At 46.5% G+C, this 20354-nt stretch overlaps 1 protein-coding gene across 2 annotated transcripts in view; it reads left to right on the top strand.

Moving 5' to 3' along the window:
• The window catches only part of CEP112 (centrosomal protein 112), a 188272-nt gene that overhangs the window by 161694 nt on the left and 6224 nt on the right, over positions 1-20354 (top strand). The window contains exon 28 of one of the 2 annotated variants that reach the window (XR_003994413.1): positions 579-3176. The exons of the other annotated variant lie outside the window; for it this stretch is intronic. The gene's annotated coding sequence lies outside the window, so the exon portion shown is untranslated. Of the gene's footprint in view, positions 1-578; positions 3177-20354 lie in introns of those variants that run through there. 2 annotated transcript variants of the gene reach the window in all.

The raw sequence follows: 20354 nt of genomic DNA on the forward strand, positions 1-20354 counted from the left end.
CCTCCCTCGCCCCGGTGGCACTGTGATCCAGGCAGGATTCAGAGGGTCCTTGAGTGCCCGTGGCTGGATGTGGCTGTCCCAACTCCCAGCTCTCCAGCTGCGCTCTTATCCTGCCTGGATGGAGATCAATGAGGAGAGGCTTTGGCAGGCTGGGCTCCATCCACCCCTCCGCCTGGCAGCACCAGCAGGGAGCTCCTTGCCAAACACAGGCTCCAGCTTTGCTGATTGTCAGCCTGGTCTGAGCCTGGGCAGGTTTTCCACCTTCCTGGAATCAACAAGTGATTCTTCTCATTATAGATAAGGGGTTGTCATGGCTCTGATAAGCGAGGAGGTGCTACGGCAGGTGCCACAAAGCCTCGCCTGGGGCAACGGGGAGTTTTGGTAAGAGGAATTTGTTAGGATGCATTTAGTTCATTGTGAGCAGTAAAATGAAATGGATTTGGCTGGTTGTACAAAGACCATAAGCTTCTTCACATCGCTTTTGTCTGCAGTAGTTCTTAAATGTTAAACTTAGTCAACGTTTAAGGTTATATGATGATGAAAAATAAGAATGACAGAATTTAATTCTCTCGTTGCAGATTGCCTCAGTATCCATTCTTTTGACTTTCAACAAAAGCATCTCAAGGCCAGGTTGGACGGGGCTTGGAGCAACCTGCTCTAGTGGGAGGTGTCCCTGCCCGTGGCAGGGGCTTGGAACTAGATGAGCTTTAAGGTCCCTTCCAACCCAAACCATTCTATCATCTACACAGAGAGGTGCAGGACAGTGATGGTTGCACTCTTCGGGAGGAGCACCAAGAGCTCGCGCTGGGATTTACCTGCTGGGTATTGCCCTGTGTCCTAATAGGCAGGAGGACAGTGAAATCTCTCTTCTCATGCATGAAGGAAATAAGGCATTTTTAATATTGCTGTTCTGCTTGTGTGTCTGCATGAATTCCAGGTGGTTACAGTGCTTTCGAAAGCAGTAAGGGGAATATGTCCAGACAGAAAGACATGGACCCTCTTCTAGCTAGTTGAATTCAGGCTTCAATTTCCTTACTTTTGATGGACTTGGGTTGCTGATGTCATTGATGATCAAAAAGCAGTTTCAGAAATGTACATGTTGGTCAATCAGGGAGTTTTTAAACTGTGGGAAACTCTCTCCTACATCAAACACAGCGTGAGGACCATTTTGAAGGCGCTTGTAAACCTGATAAGAACTTAAACTCCAGGTTGGTTGGAGTTCTCTCGTAGTTGTTAACATTTCTTTGATCACTTTTATAACAAGTAGTGTCCAAATGGCAGAATTAGAAATGTTTTCATACATATTACCTGCTCTCTACTTCTCCTTTCATCTGCTAGGTAAGGAATTGCCAGCGGCTAGTAGTTGGCTTCATTGTCCACAAAACAAGCTCTGGTGAAACCAGCTTGAGTATGGTTACAGCTTTATTTGTACTTCTTATTTATTTTACTGGTTTTGCTCTGTGAAAGAAGATTTGTTTCACTTTATATAAAACCCCACAAGAAAAAGGGGTACCATAACATTTTTCACCAGTACCAAGGGAGGTGACCCTAATCAAGGTGACACGTTATTTCAGTGCCACTCACAGTTCTTGTGTTACAGGTAACAAATACACTCATTTCTGGTGCAGTTGGAAGAAAAGGGATACAACCTCCCTCCTCCTCCCAGCCCTCTGCTTTCTGCTGCAACAGTGCTTTAATTGTGCTGGTGACAGTAGATACTCCTGGTACTTGCCCAAATCTCTGCTGACTGTGCTTTCAAACCAAGAAATGATTTTGCTGCAGAGAAAAGGATTTTATTGTCACTAGAAGAAAATATTTGCAATCACTAGGATATCTTGCAGTGTTTCATTGAATTTCCTGAAAACCATGCACAGCTTTGATTCTAGTGACGAGCAGTCCTGATGGAGAGTGTACATGGGATCTGATTTATTTCCTTTAATTATCTTTGTGCACTGCAAGTCCTTCCCAAATCACAAAATGTACTGGAGGCACCACGCTACTAAATTATACTTGGTCTTGTTCTGAGGGTACAAAGGAAAAGGCGTCAGATATTGTATGAGAAAGTTTCAGAACACAAGGTCACTTTAATTCAGACTTTATTTTCCAAGGAACTATCATTTCTAAGCTTTGATATTTTGTTCAGAGAGGTCATTTCTTTTAAGCCTTTGTCATTAAAGAAGACTTGTTCTTTAAAGCGCGCTATCAAAGGGTGCAGAAATTGCAAGTTACTGAAGCTAAAACGCATGATCAATTTTAAGTCTGCCAACTACAGCCCACTTAAAGTTCGATGTGCTCTGGGACTGGTGGCTTCTTTGATGGAGCCAGTGGAAGATGTGCAGTTGGTCAACTCAAACCAAAAAAAGATAATTCAATAACATTTTTCCTCCCTAAATTAGAAATCGTTTTGTGTGAAAAAGCATTGAAAGAACTGAATAAGGATCTGATCCTGCAAAAACGTGTCTTGTGTGAGAGGACAGGGAGTGCGCGGCGTTTGGGAGCAGCTTGTACCACTTTGACATAGGAATGACGCAGCTCCCTTTTGTGTTATCTGACATTTGTAATAATGTAAATAAGGCAAGCTCCTGGACAAAGTATCACTTATTTACCACTTGCTACCACAAGATGATCTCTCCTTCACTGACAGGCAAACATGGGAACAGAGAAGAGTGAAGCTCTTGTGTCATGCGCTTGTTTGCAGCCCCTGATCCTGACCTCTGCTGATGCAGCCTTTATTCCATGAACCTGTATTATGTCAGCACATGTATCACACTTAGTCTCAGTACTTAGGACTGAAAACAAGGAAACGTGTGTTTGTAGAGTGAGCAAAGTAAAGGAATACCTTAATCTCAGCTGGGCAGTTAGGTTACACCACTTCCAACTTCATAACCTCTATTCACCAGATTTATACTTTAGGAATCTTCTTTTTCTCCCATTTGAAACGTGGTATCAAAGTTTAATAACAGGCAGATTTGGCCATCATTTCAAAAGAAGGTTGTTCGTCCTAATTCTGTGGTGTTCTTATTTAAGCCAAACTAATGCTGAAGTTCACTTTGTCCAGTTTTGCCCAAAAAGGCTTCAAGGAATTTATTAAAATTCTAGACCTAGAATCCATAAGAAATCTGTCTGTCAGAGTGATCCTGAGCTGAAATTGAGGATTCGGTAATACCACCTTTGTCTCTTCACAGAGGACCAATGCTGAGAACTCCTGGAAGGTGCAGGTCATGTTTGATGAGGTTTAGCTGACAATCTGTATCTCCTGAGAGGTAGCACCTACCCGGTAAGACTCAATACTGATATAGACCTCCACCATTAACTGTAGCACAGACTCAGCTGTTAACTCGATTAACTTGAGGGAGTTTGTCTGCAGTGGCCTGTGGATTCACAGGTGACTTCCAGAACAAGCATTTTTAGAAGGGAATTCCTCAGAAATGGCACTTTAAATTCAGAGCCCACCTAAATCTCAGTAAGTTTTTACACAGTCAGGCTCTCATTCTGCATCTAATGGTGGTGGAAAAAGAGACCTAAGAAGGCTAATGACTCCATATGGATTTTATGATCAGTCAGAGCCTGGATGTTTGTAAGGCTGTGTTTAATTGTGCTCAGGAATGATGTTACATCTTCTGAGACTTATCGACACTTGCTTGTCATCTTCTTGTTTGTTCATCTTTGTTGGATGAGCTCATTGGGTGACTAATTTCAGTATAGATTTGAATCTATCATGAAAACTCTGAATGAAAACTCTGATTTTAATCAGCTCTCCCTCCCCTCTCCCTCATCTTCCCTGGGCTGTAGCAGATGGAATGTCACTTGTCCCAGGTTCCCAGGAGAGGAGAGTGCAGTGGGGCAGTGAAGGAATGGGGAATTGGCACTGGGAGGCAGGAGCTGCACACCATGGCAGAGGTCTGGTAACACTGGGTATAACATAAAGCCCCTCAGGATTCGGATACCTGAAACATACTGTAAATTCCAGGCTGGCACTGTATGAAATTTAAATCCCTCTCCATAGTCTGTAGCTGAGTATTGCAGCAAAATGCCTACTCTAGGTGCTCTGAGCACCAGAGAGGATGAATTTCCCCAAGCACTTGTCTATGGGGCCCACAGAGCATTTATGGCACCAGAAACCAGATGATTTGGCCACTGGGCATCCAGGCACAGAGCAAACATTCAACAACTCCATTTACTGTTAATTGCTGCTTCTAATAAAGCTGAATATTACAGCTGAAATTGTCAGTGACCTCTGCTGAGGAGCTCATGGTGTGTTGGTTTTTCCCCCTCTCACAGAGCAGCGTGGGCACTCCAGTTAAAGGTGGTTATGGAAACATTTCTGGAAGTCCTAAAATCAGGTTGTGTGAATTTATCCACACTCATATTGTGTTATTTCAAACCCAAGTGGAAATAACACAAAATCAAGTGGTTTGCACTTGAAATAATTTGAGAAACATCTTTCATTTTTAATGCTGTTTGTGGCAGCATCTGAACAAGTGCAAAACAGTAAGGACCTACCAGACTGTAGACAAAAAGCAGGAAAACAAACCAGCCAGTTCCTAGCAGGGCACATCCCACCTGAACCTTTGGCCCTAATTCAATAAAGCACATGTGCAAACACTTAACCTTAACCCTGCACTTAACTCCAGGCCCATCCCCATGCTTGGGTGTGCTAATAAACCTTCTGGGGGTTTCAGACCCACAGCTGGGTTTGATGAGTAGCTTCTGCCTTTAGTGCAGCTTATACCTGAGCTGGTTTGTGCTCAGGTTTTCCTCAGAGCAAGGCAGTTCTCCTCTAAGGAGCTGAATTCTACATATAGAATTATTTAGGTTGGAAAAGATCTTTAAAATCATTGAGTCCAACCACATCTTTACCTTCAGCACTCCATGAGCTCTGCATCCAGCCCTCCGCATCAGCATCTCCAGCTTTGCTGTAGAAAGGATCATGCAAGCATCTTGTCTGCAAAGGACAACAGAACATCTTACACTGCAGTAAGTTGATGGGGTTTTATACTGGTAGAGGCAGCATTCTGTGTGGAGTGGGTTTGTGTTTTGGTAGGACATTGTGATGTGTTGGTGGAGTCAAGTTATTTAACCTTTCTGATGGATCTAGTAAGGACTATAGACTACATTCCTTCGTATATATCTGGTGGGAGTTGATATTTTCTTTCCAGGCAATGCCAGACTGTATCGATCTGCCTCATTTTATCTTTGCAGAGGAAGACCCTCTGCAATATGCACGTGGTTTTTTGGAAATGGTGGCTGCTGTTATATTAAACCTATAGAATGGCATGGGAGGTGCTTGGTGGAGGAGGGACTGATAGTCCTTTGCCTCCAAGTGCTGTTGTTACAGAAGATGCTGGGTTTTGGCCAGATAGTCACTATAAAGTACATAGTTGTTGTAAGGAAGAGGGTGAGAAATGCTAAGCTTAAACTGAAATAATACTTTTAAGTTCATGTGACTGCTAGAAGCTTTCTAATCCATGTGTGCAGGTCTCTCTGGGTCTACAGAACTTTATTTCTCTTTCTTTCATATGGCAGCCATTTCCAAGTAAATGTACACGCACTCATATGAGTGCTAAGCTGTGAAATAGCTGCATGGGTGCTTAGAAACTTGTTTTTAGAGATTTAAAGACAAAGAGGGACTTGGAATGGCCCAGGGACACCACTCCTAAAACTTCCCTGAATTAATTATCCGCTTCAGATACAGTGGGTTTGGCTGAAATAAACCATCTCTACTAGAAAAAGAACTGCTACCCAAATATTACTGAATCCTCTTCTGCATTCTTACTGACTGTGCTCAGATCCCCTCTGATTAAATGTTTTTAAGCAGAACAGACCAAATTCCCTCAATCTCACAACAGGTTGTAATTTCCTACTTTCACTCATCATCATGATTTTCTCTAAGGTCTCATGAAAATAATACCAAGTTAATTCAACAGGACATTATTAAATAGACTGGGATTAATTCTGTGATTCTAATTATAATGCATTCTCTTAAATCTGTCTTTATTGAGCACCAGTCTTCTATCCCATTTGGAATTGAACTCAGGGCTTAGGTCAATAATAATGTGTGTATTTACCTTCTCTTTTAAATTTGTGATGATTACATTTTTAATTCTACTTTTTGCTGCTTTCACTCCCTCTTTGCACACTTTACTTGCCTGCAATACTGCTTCATCGCTATAAAAGCATTATTACATGTTATATGTTGGCTTGGTCTAGCTAAAAATATGTTCAGAGGTTGCAGTTATCCATCATGTTTTATTGACAAAGTTGACTTTTCTTCTAATTGTTTCCAAGCTGGTGAAAAACAATTCTGTAAAATGCATCCCATGCCAAGTGCAGGCTCAGAGCTACGCTGCATGGGCACAAAAGACTAGGCTTGGGAGAGCAACAGAGCAAACACAGTGGAGGAAACACCTCCCTTGCTTGCCTGTGGTGTGGTGGCTACTGCCAGTGTTGGGGTGAAGGCTGTGGTTAAAGGTTCTTGAAATCACCCTCTATTTGTCCTGGGAGCCCCTGGAGGCTCCTGCAGATGTTTGTACCCCCGAGGTCGCAGCCTTTGCCCTTGCTTTGTGGTGAGGAGCCCTTCCAGGGCATGTTATTTACTGGGCAGGCAGGTTAAAGTCTTTCCCCTCCACAGTGTGGATTTGAAGCTGTGTTTTCAAAACAGCTATGGGTTTTGATGCTTGCCTTGATTTGGATGCCCTAAGGGCTATTTGACTGAGACTCTTCACAACCTGATGTTCTCCAAGAAACCCAAACACCCTCAGTAATTAACGATGTGCAATTATGGATGGTTTTATTTGTATCCTGACTTGTCATCTGTGCTGTGCTGTGGTGTTGGAAGACTAGAGGGGAGATTAGGCTTGGGAGTCGGTCTGGATCCTCCTCTGGGGATGGGACTTTTGGGAGGCTCAGGCCACAGCTGAGCTTTGGGAAGGGATGGAGCAGGGGGAGAAGGCATTGTGCCCCAGCCAAGTTCACATTTTGCATCTACAGTCGCCTTTGAGTTTAACCTGTTCTTGCCCATGGAGGGATGAAGGCCGCATCCTGGTGGGGTCTCTCCTTAAGCGCTTGGTGTCTGTTATTTGTCCTCCCCAGGCTGAGAGGTACCAGGGTTTACTCTGAGCAGCTGTAGCTCCAGAGAACACAGTGATGAGACAGAGCGTTGCAGGGAGGAAATAAGGGCTGATGTATTTACAGCAACACTGCTTCCTCGATGTTCCTAAGACACAGATGAAAGTAAACCTGGCAGCCGCTCCCCGCGATGCAAATCGCGCGCGGAGGTAATGCCGTGTTCAGCGGTGGTTATGCAAGACACCGCTGCCAAACCATGTTTTCCTCTGTATGTGGCTTGACAGAACGTTGTGTTTAACCTCAGACAAGATGGGATAAAACACAGTTCTCTGTCAGGACTACAAATTCATGTTTCTGTCTGCACCTGTAGTCTATCTCCCACTCCTAACTGTGGCTATTCCCATCGTGTAGAGAGGTGGAATATTTTCAAGGGGGCACAAGAGCCTAAAATCTTGATCTTTTCAATCTGAATTAGGTTCCTAAGTCAAGTGTCAGCTTTGAATTTATGCACCTAAACCATTTAAACACTTAGAAAAATGCCTTCAGTCCCTAAGGAATGCCCTGCAGTGGTTTGCTTGTCAGCTCAGCCCACATCTGCTCATACCCAGATGTTGCCCCAGCTAAAAGCAGGCTCTTATTTACTACCAAGTGTTACATACGTGTTCAAAACATTTCATAGAGCCCTGCATGGGGGTTAATGTGTAACACGGCTCTCGGCTCAGCATCTGTGAAAGATGTCCAAGGCAAGCCCATCCCCAGTGCAGAGCTTTCCCATATGGAGAAGGAGAATGGGGACCCAGCTCCATCCCGTGCGGTCCATGTATGGAAAAGCTTGAGTGCTGATGCTCTATAGCTCCCCCCAATATAACGGTGTAATAATTAACAACAGCCTCTGTGGTTACATGGCACCTTCTATCCGAGAGGCTCGCAGCACTTTACAAGCCTGTTTCCTTCAAACATGCGATGCAGGGTCCAAGAGCCCCATCTTGACAGATGATCTCCTCGGGGTGGATTTGTGGCAGGGAAGATTTGTTGCTCGTGCTTTGACACGTCTGTTTGAGAAATCAGATCCGCGCTTCTGCTGGGTGCCAAGAGGCAGGAGCTGCTGAGAGGGCTGCAGCAGATCTCCTGCTGCATGGGCCAAAGCTTGAGCAACCCTTTGTCGGCATCTCTTTATTGTCAATTCTAAATCTGGCCCCGCTCAGCCGCTGCAGGAAAGAGCCCGTGATAGATAACACCATTTATCTGCTCTGAGCCCGATGAATAATCAGACATTTGCACACAGAGCCAAGCGCGATGCCTTCTTCTTGCTGCAGCCTTCTTGAGGTGGTTTGATTTCAGGGCTCCTCCAGGACAGCACAGAGCAGCCCCCTAGCATCCTGACAAGCCCTCTAATGAGCTTTGTTCGGGGGCTGCAAGCACAGCTGCCGTGGGGACAGCTGGGAGACGCTCGGAGCTCTTGGGCCCTCCATATGGATGCTCTTGACCTCTGAGGCCTCCGAAACTCCATGTGGCTGCTGAGGACACTGGGAAGGGTCAACCCCCTCTCTGCACCCCCAACAAAAGGAGGGGTTTGGTAGACGTGGCCAGGACCAGGCAGAGAAGAGGTCTTAGAGGAAGATGAGGAGGGCAAAGGCATTGATTTTCAAGGGGCATGGATTTGCTTCACAGCAAAACTTGCTTGGAAATGCAGGTTGGGAAAAGCCAACTACTACATCAGCCACCCTCACTGGGTGCCCAGTAAATGGGGCCAGGTGGGTCGAACAGGGCTTGGATCCAGCCACTGCTGTCCCGGCAAAGGCTCTCGCAGCTCTCCCGGGCGGTGCAGGGTGACTTTGAACCCCCTCCCCATCCCCATCGGCTTTGTTATCCCTTCCATTGTGGGGCTGGTGGAGCCAATCCCCGCCAGCCCCGATTCAAAGTCCAGGTGCCAACCAACTTGAACTCTCCAGCATCCCTGCCGTGAAGCAATTATTCCCTCAGACACATTCATTGTTCTCATTACACCATAAATTGTGAATGAATTAAACATGCACTTACCACTATGCACCACAGCTGTCAAGGAAAATAACACACAAATATCGCACGGGGCTGGATCCTGCTCCCGCGCCTCTCCCAGGAAGGTTTGCTGCTCGCAGGGAAGGGGGCAACAGCCAAGCTTGGTGGAGCTGGTATTTTCTTTATGGTGAGGCCAACTTGGTGACAGCAGTGCAGGGCTGTCTCCATTGGATTTGAGGATTTAATAGTTGTTTTTTCCCTTTTCGCCACATTTATATCACTGTTGTGCAGAGGGAAAAATGTCCCCTGAGCTTGCAGAGGGGTCCCAGTTTGAACATATTTTATGAGGCACGAAATCCTGCCATGGGTATAAGAGGACAAATCAGGTATCACTTTGAGCACCCCGGCCCACACTGGGGGTTTCATTGGATGTGACTGATAGCTGTAAAAGAAAAGTAATTCAGAGTGCCCAACTTCATCTTACAGTGCTATATACGTATATACACTTTCCCAACCAGAAGGATGGGTGTCTGTTTATTTTCCAATCTCTGCTCCATGTCCATGGAGTTACAGAGCCGGGAACAATCTCCTAGCAGATAAATTCCCTGCTCCAAAGAGGGGACCTGGAACTGGCAGCTACCTTGGGGTACAATGTCGGGATTCACCAGACAGGATTACAGAGGGGGCTTTTCTTCTGAGCGCGGGAGCTGGAAGTTTGTCTGCATTTCTCTTCTTGCACCGCATCTCCAAGGAGGTTTTCACTTTCTAAGAAGGATGTTACCCACTGAGCTATTCATAGCAGTTAAATGAGAAAAGGGGTTAATAAAATACATGCTAGAAGAAAGAAAATAAGATTAGAAGGGCTGATGTTTTGGCTGTGAGGCCTTCTGTGGGCTGCGGGGAGAGGGGGGAGAAAAGGAACAAGATTATTATTTTCTTTTCTCAAGCTCAAAGAACTTCATGGCCAGAATGGCACCACTAATCCAATTTTCTTTCTAACAAGTATTTTATCAACACCTCTTTCTTTCCCCCCCGCCTCTTCTCCTTCCCCCAGTCTCTACACTGACATATCATTAGTTGTATTAAAATCAGAGTTTCGGCTTGCGGTGTCTCCGCTCGCAGAAGCTTTAGGGGGGCTCGCAGGACCCCCAAGGTTGTGCACGTCTCCCCCTGCACACGTGTGCCCCTGCACACGCAGTCATTGCACTTTTGGGCACCTGGTTTTCCCTCGCCAACCACAGAGAAGTATCTTTTACAGGCGCTCGGTGCTGTTTGGCAGAGGATCAGATAGCAGCTCCACTGAAAGCAAACAGCCGCCTTTCCGAGGGAGTAAATATTTCGCAATGTGTTACTTCAGTGTTATTTATTATGAACATATTTTCCCTTTTATCCGGGGATTTGCCAACTCTTTGGAGTCACAAAACCTCACCGCAGCCTCGTGAAGGGCGGCTGCACCTCTCCTCCCCTCTGCCACGTGAGGGGGGACCCAGCAAGGTTTCACCCAGTCCTGGCTGCCCTTGGGAGAGGAGGATGTTTGGCAGGAGCTTGGGATCACCCCCTGCTCTTTAAAGGCAAGGGACACCTGAGAGAGAATCCCAGCCTGGTTTGGGTTGAAGGGACCTTAAAGCTTATCCAGCTCCAACCCCCTGCCATGGGCAGGGACACCTTCCACTAGGGCAGGTTGCTCCAAGCCCCTGTGTCCAACCTGGCCTTGAGCACTGCCAGGGATGGGGCAGCCACAGCTTCTCTGGGCACCCTGTGCCAGTGCCTCAGCACCCTCACAGGGAAGAAATTCTGCCTAATACTCCATAAAGATGGGAGATTCGTTTTACACGGTGGTGGTGGGTCATGTATCAGAGAGAGGAGAAGTTGCAATAAGACCAGTCTGCCCCAGTATGCACATGGTACGGTGTCCTTGGGGGGGCTTTTGTGACAATACATTAGAGGAAGGGGTAAATCGTGGGGGGAGAGTTGCTCTCTCCTGTTATCTGCCTTCTCTTTTAATGGATGGATGGAGAAAAAGGGAGAATCTTGTGTAGGGGAAAGTGCTGGAGGAGGAGTGGGTCCAGAGAGGGCTGTTTATCTTGGGTGGGGGAGATAATTAATTTAAGTTTTAAAAGAACCTGATTGATCTTCATTAGCCCGTGACTCCTGTCTGGCTGTGGGAAAATGTTGCTCCACTGAGCCCCCCGTTCATGGAGGTGTGATGGGGCTGGGATGGAGAGAGGTCCTGAGGCTCCTCTGAGTACGTGGTGGCACATTTTGGTGGCACTGTTTTGTCCCTTTCTCAAGGATTAAGGAAGCTGGTCCCCTCCCTGCGAGGTTTGCCTGGGTCTGGGGGAGGAGCTGAGATAGGGCTTGTCCACCCAAGCAGCTCTTGGGGTGCAGGCACCAGTGCAGCCTTTGCCCAGGTCAGTCGCAGCCCTCTGGGCTGTGATCTTTTCTATGGTATTGGACTCTGTTCTTTGATATAATGAGCACAAGGAGAGGAAATTAAGTAATAATCATAGTGCAAGAGGGTATGTCACTGCAGCCACCCCCATCCTATGGGATGGGGCTCAGCCTTCCATGGAATGAACCCGTGCTCCCCATGACACAGCCGCTGGGATTTGCAGCAGCCAAGAAGGCTCCTAAGAGCCGGGCTGTGCCCTGACCGACTCCAGGCAGGCTGACTAGCAGCGTTATTACAGGAGCACAACAAGAACTTGAAAGTGTTCCTTTCTTCCTTCATTACCTCCCTTTGCCTGAGTACCCAGGTGCTGATAATTGGCCAAACATCAGAGCAGTTGGAGCAGGAGCGAGTGGCTCAGCCACAATTTGGGATTTCTGTTTTGCCAGGAATCAGCCAGGACAAGATTCCCTTTGGTCCTCCTGGGTTTGTGCATGAAGGGCTCTGGAGGTGGAGGAGCAATGGCCCACAGTGGCTTGGTGGGTGAGGAAGCCATCTCGGGGTGTTCCCATTTGTTTCTAATCCTCCTTGGCACTTGTCTTCACTAGAAAATAAGGCCATGTTGGAACACGACTTTGCCTCAGCATATTAATTACTGGGATGATGAAGATAGGTCAGCAGTTAAGTGTAGACAGGCATGGTCATGCCCAATGTAATGTCAGGTGCTGGGAGTTAATCCTGTGATTCCAATCGGATTCACTGAGGATCAGATGGTGTGATTCCAACCAACTGACATTTTTCAGTCGAATTTGGGTTTTGGTGGGAAATCTGGTGTTCTACAAACAGAGAGGAGTTTCTAATTCATGTTTTTCTTTCTCCATGGCAAAGCTGAAGCCCCAGGGCCAATTTTAGCCAAAACCCAGAATGCAAATCCTGAAATGCAGCAGTGATCCATAGCGGATGCCATCCATAAGGATGCCTGACGCTGCCATTTCCCAGCCACATGTGTGCTCCTCTGCTCCCCTATGTGCTCCTGTCCAAGCACAAAGCCCAGCCTTTCGTGGGAGATGCATCTAAGTCTCTGAAACAGCAGAGTGTGAGACACAAACTACAGCTCCAATTCGTGTTGTAGTTAAAAACCAGCTATTTAGTTGCAGTATAAGGTTTATCAGGATTTTTTTTTTAAGTCAGCTTAGTTTTTTTATAGAAATCCCTTCCTGCCAGTTCTTTTCCAACTGATTTGATGCACAAAGACCAGCAGGACCACATTTAACCAGCAAACAACCACCTGGTCCAGGCTGCAGCAGCATGAGCATCCTCCTGGGTGCCTCAGCATCCAACCATGCCCTTCTTTCTCTGCAAGCCTCAGCACCCCACATCTCGCTGCGCTGCTCTCGGAGGTTTCCCCACCATAGCCGTGGCATTTGATGTCTCCAGATGGTGTCACCTCTTTCACCAGGCCTCCCGGTGTGGTCCCATGGTGCCAGCCCGCTCCATGGCCACCCCTCGCAGGGCAAGGCTCCCGCAGGCGCGCTCCTTTGCATCCCGCAGAGCCTGTCATTAGCGTTTCTCAATCAACGCCCTCTCGTTAGTGACTGGGGCCAGTGGGAGCTTTAGGTGAAGGTGGAGCCAAGCCAGGAACAGATCCTCTCCTGAAAAGTTATAATGAAAGCAATAATGGTTGGGTCCTTGAGCAATGCCTGCGTATGACAATCGTTGTCTGGAGGCTACCTTAATTACGAAACAGTGTTCTCAGCCTCGGGCTTCACGGTCTCGGTGCCTTTACTCTCTCTTGAGCAATATTTTATTGCTATTGTCCTCAACCTATTTCATATTAAGTCCGGAGTATCTGAAAGTTATATGCAATATATGTTTGTTTTCAATTCTGTTTACACAAATTTCTTGTATTGTGTTTTGGGGTTTTTTTTAATCAGTATCTGAAAGCCTAAAGCTGGGATTATCTAAAGGATTATAGGAGAATTAGGCACCCAAAGCCAATTGATTTTTCACTGCAAATTAGCCAAGTGCATTTGGAGGGCTGGAGACTTCAGTCTGCGCTCATGGTTCCAGGTCCACCTTGTACCTTCTTGGTAAAGGGACCTCAGCACCACTTACATGGTGCTGAAGCAGGAGCAGTCAGTAAGAAACTGCAGGTACAAGGAGGTGGACGTGGCCTTGAGACTTTAAACTGCCTTTGAGAAACCTCCTTCTGACTCCCTTAGGCTCTTTTGAAAATGCCACTCCGAGTTACCATCAATTTCGATAATTAAGCACTGATTTAATTTTAGAGTAACAATAATTGTCAACATTTTCCAACCCAAGCACCTTAAATTAGACACGCAGATCCAAACGTTGGCACCGCATCAAAGCGGCGCGCGGTGATTTTCGGAGATGCTGAACACACGCAGCTCTCGCTTGGTGGTGGTGGAGTTTGTGCTCAGGACTTCAGAAAGCCCAGGCCGTTTGGACTTGATCCCCTGCCAAGCTCGGCGTGCTCAACATGCGTTTCAACACCTTGCTTTAGGCACCTCGGATCAGAAAAGAAATAATAATAAAAAAGAAATTGGCCGGCAGTATTACAGCAATTTTTTCCCCTGACAGAGTGAAAGTGGAGGGAGGTTGGATGCTTTGCATGGGGGTAGTGCTGGATCGCACGCTGGAGTCTTCATAGGGTGTGATGAGGGATGTCACCAGCATCCTCACTGACAGGGAGCAGGCAAGGCCAAGGCAAGTCATTCTTTAGCAACTTTCTCTGGGCCTGCCTTCTTCCAAGAAGGGACTCCTGTGTCCTGTGGTTGAGGTGGGGTTGGGACATTCTGGGTAGCAGAGAGTCCCAGACTGGTTTGTGTTGGAAGGGACCTTAAAGCTCATCCAGTTCCAACCACAGGCAGGGACACCTTCCACTAGAGCAGGTTGCTCAAATGCTGGGGCATCCTACATGGGCTGGCAAGGAATGGCACATCTCCCGGTGCCAGTGCTTGGCACAGGAACCCCTTGCTTTGGGATGGGGGGTGTTGCAGGGGACCCATCTGGGTCCCTGCTGGGGCTCAGCAGGGTGAGGTGCCATGAGGACATCAAAGCCGTGATTAAGCCAATACTTTAATCGTATCTCCGTGGCTCATTACTCGTCCTGTGCCTTTGATGAGGGCTTCACCTCCCAGTGCTCTCCCCACGCCCAGCCCCACCCTGAATTAGTGCTTTCACTTTATTTTTAGCAGTGATTTGGAAATTGCTGGGGCTCCTTTTTGCTTGCTTTCGTTCCCCCCTTTTTCCCCTCTTTCTTTCCTTTGTTTTTTATCATTTTCCTTTTTTTTGTTGGGCTGTTTTTAAGGCTCATGTCAGAGCTCCTTGTCCCTCCCAGTCCCTCCAAACCCCCAGCCAGCCGTTAAGGGAACATTCACACCTATTTTCCCTGCCTCGTCTCCCCTTTATTCTTATGAAGCTCTCATTGATTATTGCCCTTAAATTCCTCAGTCCGGTCATAGATAAAAGGATAACCACTTCAAAGCAAAGTGTTAAGAGTTTAACCTCGAGCTAAAAGAGTGGACAACAAGGTAATTGAGGGTAATAACTGATCACAGACCTTCTTTCAAAGGCACATGCAAGCCTCACTTTCAGATGGCTTTAATTTTATTAACATTTGTAGCAGCTCTAGATGCTTTTGAATCATTACAAACTTCAAAGCTTGAGGTAACACTCCAAATGGAGAACCTGACACCAGGTTTTTTGTTCAGACCCACATCATATTGATAGTCTCTGTTGCAGGCATGTAACATCTCTTCTCAAACTATAAAAACCTAGATGAAAAAAATATTGCCAATAGAGAAGATCAAAGCCTGAACCTCCCTTTGAATGATCCCAAAGAAGTCAAAACAGAAAACAACATGGGGAAAAAAATAATGTATCTATATTATTCCAAGTATCTTTATCCATATTTAAACTTGCCTGCTGAAGCGGATGAGCAGGGATAATTCTCCCTGAGTTTTATCAAGCTATTTGGTTAATCATCTGTTTCTCTTTGGGCGTTTGGAGCTCGCCCTTTTGCTCTCTGAGTATGAGGCATTTAGACCCAAGAATGTGGGAGCAGCACCTAAGGGAGCAGCCCTGGCTCAGCCGGGACCGGAGCCACACGAGGTCAACATGAAAAATACATTTAGAAACTGAGCACACATGGACTAAAATCAGAATTGTAAGAACACCCAGAGCCCTCCCATTTCCAAACCCAACAGCTGTAGGAGAACAGTCACCTGTAGCTGTCAAGCTGTTTTACAGGTCAGTGGGTGTCATCCCCTCGTGTCAGTGGGCTGTGCCCATGGTCACCCCGGATGGGTTTGCGATGGGGCTCCTCATGCCTTGCCCCAGCACAGCCCTTCCTGGGGCTGCACAGTGAATCAGCCCCAGGAATTGATCCGGGGTGTAAGTAGCCTTTTTCTTTGTCTATTTTTTGTGTAGGGGAGGGTTATTTTTAACTGGGTGAGTTCCCTGAGCTAATGCACGGAGCATTCACAATGAAGGGGGCGTCCCAAAACACACATCCCAGTGCCCCTCTGCAGAAGGGTTGCTGCCGCTTGAGGCTGGTGTCAAGGCTCTGTGTGCCTTCAAATAGTGAGGGAGAACATCCCCAGCTGCTTCAGCCTCTGTAAAGTCATAAAAGGAAGAAAAATCACTCGTTGGGTTTTATTTCTTGCTGGTTTATGGTGGTGTGCAGCAGGTTTTATACCAGTGTCATCCTTTCCTCCTGTGTAATAGCAGAGAGAAGTATTAGGCAGGTTATTTTTTAGTGTACTCCAGGACAAAGGGCTGGGTTTGAGTCCAGGGTATTTAACAGTGTCCCAGCTGCTGAGTGGGGTTGTTCCAGTTGTCCTCCCTTGCTCCAAACTCTCCAGCCTGGGAATGCAAAGCCAAACCATCAGCAGGCCTGAAGCATGGTGACTTTATTACAACTGCTGAAGGCAAGGGCTTGATGTTGATTAACCCCAGGTATCTGGCCCACAGATTTTTGTCATTCAACTTGCAGCCACGCATGGCAGATCAGCATTTCCAGTGTTGTTGGTGTCAGGTGTATCACATAAGAGTCTCATTATCTGTGTTCACTTCAATAGCAGATGTCAGCGTGTATATGCTTGTGGAAAGTGCATACTTTTAACTGTATTAACTTCAGTTTTAGCCTGCACTGATACTACATTCTTCATGAACTGAAATAGATTTAGTATAAGCTGTTCTCTCTTTTTGCATGTTAGGTATGTGCCTGTGTAATGAAAGGACAATGGTATATTGGTTATATCTATGGAATTTATGTTGTTGTCTAAAGTTATGGCTAGAATAATAAGCAGTTATTTCAGCACTTCTGTTGTGCTTTTAATGAGTCTATTATCAGTTGCACAGGCAGGGCAGGTAAATGGGACCCAGCACTAAAACATATGTTCCAAATGCCCAAGGCAAGCCCTGACCTGCAGATCTGGATCTGCACAAAATGTGCTCAGAAACTGCTGCTTCTCGTGCCTGTTTGTGCCTGCTGCTGCCTATGCTGTGCCACCCCAGTGCTGGGCATCCCACTAGAGCATCCTCCGTGCCTCGTGGGAGTGTGGAGCAGGAGGTGCCCTGTTTTCCTGGGAGATGACCATCATCGCCAACTCACTTCACTGGGAGACATGGATTATGGTCATGTTCTCATTTAATTTAACCAGGCATGGGAACAGGGATCATAGTCAGCTCCACTGTAGCAAAGCTCTATTTCCATAATGCCATTTCCAAGCAAAACCCTTCATGCATGATTAAGATGATAGGAATGCTTTCCTTTCAGTGTGCAAGGGGCTTGCTGGAAGCTCTTATATACATTAGTGGGAGTTATGTGCAGAGAGGTAAATAGACCCATAAATCAGTAACAAAATCCTTAACCAGCAACTGGTCTAGTGTGAGGTGTCCTTGCCTATGGCAGGGGGCTGGAACTGGATGATGTTAAGGTCCTTTCCAGCCCAAACCATTCTATGATTCTGCTTTGTATAGATCTAAATTCTTCAGCAGCATAAGTGGAATTGTTCCCACTACAGGGAATGGGAACAATTCCTTCCAGGTGGGAATGTTCCCATTACAACCCAGACTCACCTCAGCAAGAAGCAGCTGGGATTTTGGAGGTGGCAGCAACCTTCTGCTCTCCTCAGTGCTTCCTGCCATGGCCACCATCCATCAGGGCTCCTTCTGTGTTATCACTGATGAGCTGATCTGCATGTTCTATTAGAAGATCTTGGAGGGGGACATGGGACACGTGGGGGGGAATGTACTTTACCTTTTCCAGTGTAATAAGAGCAAACTAGGAACTGCTTCATGCCGTAGAGGGCTCTCATGGGAATGGCTTACATCTTGTGCAACCCCACGAACTGGAAGGGCTTTTGGAGGAGCAGGAGGACCCGGGGGAATGGTCACCTTACAAATGTAAATGCCATGAACAAGGAGGGAGGGAGTTGTCAGTGGTGATGTGAAGGGCCAGGAATATGCTCTCAAGATAACAGGAGACCCAAGTTAGATTTGTTTGAAGAGGGAGGAAAAAAAGCCATTTTGTGGAAGAGAGGGAGAAGGTCTGCATCTGAGGACTCAGTGGGTGATGCGGGGATGAGGCTTTCTCCATGCAAAGTCTCCTCTCTCCAGGCTGTATTTCACACCTGGAAATACAAGCATCCTTAATATATATATAAAAATAATGGCTTTTTACGGCCTCAGTACTGATCCAGCTTGTGAGAGGCAGAGTGGAGGCATCATCCTGCTCCTGACAGCGCCATGAGGGCTGGAACCTCATACCCTTCACTATCCCCCTTGATACTGAGAATTGAATGGACAGGCAGAAACAAACCAAAACAGGTATAATTTTAGGGTACTCAAGTTTGACAGTGCACCTAAAAATAACTGTGCATAAAGGGTTTGAGGTTTTTCTATCCCCTGGATGTGAAAAGTTTTATTTGACTTTGAGATCCAAAAGTTTTCCACTAGTCGGGAAAGCCTATTCACTCATAAGCGTTGTCTCTCCTCCTGCTTTTTCCATTAGCATTATCCTTTCAGGGCTCTGTGGATCAGGATATTCAGGGTCCTGCTTTATGTGTGGGATGCCCAGTAGCAGGCAGGGGTCAGATGCGCTGTGCCAGCCGAGCAAGCACCCTGCTGCACAGGAAGGGTTAAATTCCATGCTTGCAGCTGCAAAGCCCAATTTCTTTATTTCCTGTTAATGACATTATTGCCTACATAAAACCATTGAAACATGTTTCTTTCATTTGTTTAATTTCAAATTCTGAGCACACTAGCTGGAAACTATGTTTAATAGTTAAACTCAAAACATTTGGATTTCCTTTCCTCGCCGAGATTTGCAGTGAGTACACTTCATACTTAGTTGGGTTTTTAAGTAACCATTTTTACACTGCTATAGAAGCCAGCCAGAAAACAAAAAGGATTATATTGCAGAATCAAATCACATCAGTTCAGGCTAGTAACACATCATATATTTCACTTCCTCCGCTGTTGTGCCAAGATACCATCAGGCCCAACTCGTTACCAAGCTGGCCACGTTCTCTTCCAGGAGCGTCCAGCCTCTGCAGAAGCAGAGCCAGCACACCCTGCTTGCTCTGTGCACGCAGGAGGAGGACTTCCCTGAGCAGGCACGGAAAAAATGTTCCTGTTTCCATGAAAAAGTAGGATGGAATCCGGCCTTGCTCACACTGATACTCCCATCACCTCCCCATGTTTCTCCTACATGCTCCTGCTGAACCTCATGTGCCAGGTTCTTGCTGCCAAGCGCTCTCTGGGCAAGGGCGAAGGGGGAGCACAGGGTAGGCAGGATGAGTGCACATGTAGATGGACCCGAACCATCTCAAAGGGAAGTCCTTAAATCTGAACCCATTTGGCAGATAATGTGTCTCTGGCAGCTTGGATCTTTATCTGTTGATTATTTTAGTGAACTGCCACAAACTCTGCAAGGAGCTGGGGGGATTTGACTGTCTCAGGGTAATGGACACCTATAAGCAGTTGTGTAAAGCTTGACTTCTTGCGTGGTGGAGTGTCTAATAGTCACTTCATAAGCACTCATGGGATTAGGCGGTGAGAATCCCAATGAAAACTGGGCATTAAACCACTTCAGATTCAGATTCTCCTTGGCATGTCTATACTATGCATGAAGCAAGCCCAGAATCAATTATTATCCCTAGCAGAAGCAGTGAGCAGAGATGGAGCAAGGAGGAGCGTGGACCTGAATGGGACTCTCTTAGGAGTTAATCACTTGGTCCTGACCAGAGGACCACACTCAGTGCCTTTGCCATGGCATCACAGATGTGTTCCCAGCAGCCACAGCAGTGCTCAATTTTCCATCAAAAAATCCATATTTGACTAAAAAAATTCAATAGGACTTAAATGTTACCTTCAAGGGTGAAATCTGGGCTCTGTGTTCCCTGCGAAGAGCTCAACTGCTAAGACTAGAGAGTATGTAGCATGGCTGCATACCCTGGCTGTAGTGTTTGCACCCCTTACTCCCATCGCAGTGTCTGTAGACTTGGCGTTTTATTGGTTACTTAAACAAGAAGCCAGCAGACAGAGCAATGTCTCCTTCATGCATAGTGAGGAAGGGGTTGTGGCAGAAATAAGTTGTGGGAAGTTGGTCATAAATACCCTCATCTGCCTCTTTTGCCCCCACCCTCTTTTCAGTCCCTGTTCTGTGCAGGTGAAGGAAGCAGTTCAGAAATGTTAATAGATAGCGAAGTGCTCATGTGAGTTTTATCAGCTCTCATAGAACGGTTATTGCTGATACGGTGCCCCTTTTAAGTCTCAAAAATCTGGCCAAGCGTGTGCAGATAGCAGGGAGTGCGCTGAACAAAACATCAAGGCAAAAAAGTCTGTAGGGGGGAATGGAAATGTTAAAAGG

The sequence above is a fragment of the Strigops habroptila genome, chromosome 14, assembly GCF_004027225.2.
Source record: "Strigops habroptila isolate Jane chromosome 14, bStrHab1.2.pri, whole genome shotgun sequence".
Lineage (NCBI taxonomy): Eukaryota > Metazoa > Chordata > Aves > Psittaciformes > Psittacidae > Strigops > Strigops habroptila.